Source organism: Babylonia areolata, chromosome 26, assembly GCF_041734735.1.
Source record: "Babylonia areolata isolate BAREFJ2019XMU chromosome 26, ASM4173473v1, whole genome shotgun sequence".
Taxonomy (NCBI): Eukaryota; Metazoa; Mollusca; class Gastropoda; order Neogastropoda; family Buccinidae; genus Babylonia; species Babylonia areolata.
Genome location: NC_134901.1, coordinates 11339905 through 11342404, shown reverse-complemented (window position 1 = coordinate 11342404; position 2500 = coordinate 11339905). Strand labels below are relative to the sequence as shown.

At 47.5% G+C, this 2500-nt stretch overlaps 2 protein-coding genes across 2 annotated transcripts in view; one reads left to right on the top strand and one right to left on the bottom strand.

Moving 5' to 3' along the window:
• The window catches only part of LOC143300822 (protein disulfide-isomerase TMX3-like), a 137721-nt gene that overhangs the window by 49861 nt on the left and 85360 nt on the right, over nt 1-2500 (bottom strand). The gene's annotated exons all lie outside the window — the stretch shown is intronic.
• Nucleotides 1423-2500, top strand: part of LOC143300366 (uncharacterized) — a 45730-nt gene continuing 44652 nt past the window's right edge. The window contains exon 1 of the mRNA XM_076613979.1: nt 1423-1553. The gene's annotated coding sequence lies outside the window, so the exon portion shown is untranslated. The remainder of the gene's footprint in view (nt 1554-2500) is intronic.

Genomic DNA, 2500 nt, shown 5'->3' with positions numbered 1-2500 from the left:
TCTCTCGCTCTCTCTCTCTCCCTGTCTCTCTCTCTCTCTCTCTTCGCTTTTTTTCAATTTACTCAGTACATGTTTTCTCCCAACCGATTTCTGTCGCCTTTTTCCCACCACCGCCTTTTCTCGTCACGGGCCACAGGAAGGAAGGAGGTGACACGTGTCTGTGTGTGTGTGTGTGTGTGTGTGTGTGTGTGTGTGTGTGAATGGTATGTGTGTGTGTGAAGGGTGTGTGTGTGTGTGGTGTGTGAAGGGTGTGTGTGTGTGTGTGTGTGTGTGAAGGGTATGTGTGTGTGTGTGTGTGTGAAGGGTGTGTGTGTGTGTGTGTGTGTGTGTGTGTGAATGGTGTGTGTGTGTGTGTATGTGTGTGTGTGTGTGTGTGTATGTGTGAATGGTGTGTGTGTGTGTGTGTGTGTGTGTGTATGTGTGTGTGTGTGTGTGGTGTGTGAACGGTGTGTGTGTGTGTGTGTGAAGGGTATGTGTGTGTGTGTGTGGGTGTGTGTGTGTGTGTGAAGGGTATGTGTGTGTGTGTGTGTGTATCTGTGTGAAGGGTGTGTGTGTGTGTGTGTGTTTGTGTGTGTGTGTGTGTGAAGGGTATGTGTGTGTGTGTGTGTGTGTGTGTGTGTGTGTGTGTGTGTGTCTGAAGGGTGTGTGTGTGTGTGTGTGTGTGTGTGCGTGTGAAGGGTGTATGTGTGAGTGTTTTTGTGTGTGCGCGCGCGCGAGTGTGTGTATGTGTGCCGGTGCCAGGCGCATGTTTGTGTGTTTCACTTTCAGCGTGCGCGCCACTCGCGTGTTTGTGTGTGTATGTGTTGGATGTGCAGACGGGAGGAAGGAAGGAAGGAAAGGAAAAAAAAAAACGAGAAAAAAAAAAATTTGTAAAGCTCTCTCTCTCTCTCTCTCTCTCTCTCTCTGTCTCTCTCTCTCTCCCTCTGTCTCTCTCTCTCTAGCCACGTGGCTGTTGTGTCTGCTTTGTCGTGCATGCTTGCTTGTCGGAAAGGAACGAGCCACTCACGCACACACACACAGGGACACACACACACACACACACACACACACACACACACACACAGGGATACACACACACACACACACACACAGGGACACACACACACAGACACACACACACACAGACACACACACACAGGGACACACACACGGCACACACACACACACACACACACAGTACACACACACAGTGTGTGTGTGAGAGAGTGAGAGACAGACAGACAGACAGACGGATACACACACACACACACACAACGTGTGTGTGGTGTGTGTGTGTGTGTGTGTGTGTGTGTGTGTGTGTGTGTGTGTGTGAAGTAGTGAGTGAGAAAACCTCGAAATAATTCTCCCCCCCCCTTCTCCCCACCCCCACCCCCCCAACCCCCTGCAATACCACCCCCACCCAAGCACCCCGGTTCAGCTTACTTGTGCTGTGTGAAGGTCTGTGTGCGCAGTGTGTCAGTAGTCAAGTCTTGAGGAGATCTGGATCTGCCGACTCAACTGTTTATATCCCTCGTGTGGTGAGAGAGGAAGATAGACAAGTGGAGAAGTTGTCAGTAAGTTTGTACTTCAGTTAACAGCCATTCTGACGAGTGAACGTGTGTACGTACATTGTTGGCACGGCCGGGGACTGGACCTGGTCACTTGTTGTACTGGTTTTTTCTTCTTCTTTTTTTTTTTTTTTTCTTTTTCACAGCAGATCTCTCTGTGTGAAATTCAGACTGCTCTCCTCTCTCGGGGAGAGCAGGTCGCCACTGTTTATCACCACTTTTTTTTCTTTCTTTCTTTCTTTCTTTCTCTTTTTTTTTCTTTTTTTTTTCACTTTTTAAAAAATTGTTTTCTCCAGGATTTTGTATAAAACGTTTGCCAGGACTTTCTTTCTTTCTCTTTTTTTTTTCACTTTTTAAAAAATTATTTTCTCCAGGATTTTCTATAAAACGTTTGCCAGGGACAAACCTTTTTGTTTTTGTTGCCGTGGGTTCGTTAATGTGTCTAAAGTGCTTTGCTGCATACGCCGGGCACCTCGGTTTATCTATCGTCTTATCTGAATGACTAGCACCCAGACCACCATCTGAGGTCTTGTGGATGGGGTTGGGGGGCGGGGAGTGGGGGGGGGTGAGGGGTGTAGGGGTGGGAGTCAGTGTTTAAAATGCCAGTCCGTATGTGGCAGGACTTGAACCCGCGGGCACTCGTGTCCTGCTTCAGTGAGCATGTTAACCACTGGGCCACTGCGTCCTACTGCCAGGCAGTTGTCGAGACGTTACATTACGTCTTAGCTTTTCTTTTCGGGTTTTTTTTCTCTCTCTCTCTTCTCTCTCTCTCTCTCTTCATGTTTGAGAAAGGGAGGGGGCAGGAAAAAAAAAACCCAGTGCAGTGCAAGCGTATTAGTTTGTTGTTGTTGATGTTGTTTGTTTTTTGTTGTTGGTGTTGTTGTTGTTGTTGTTATTTTGTTTGTTTGGTTCGTTGGTTGGGTTTTTGTTGTTGTTGATGTTGTTGTTGTTGT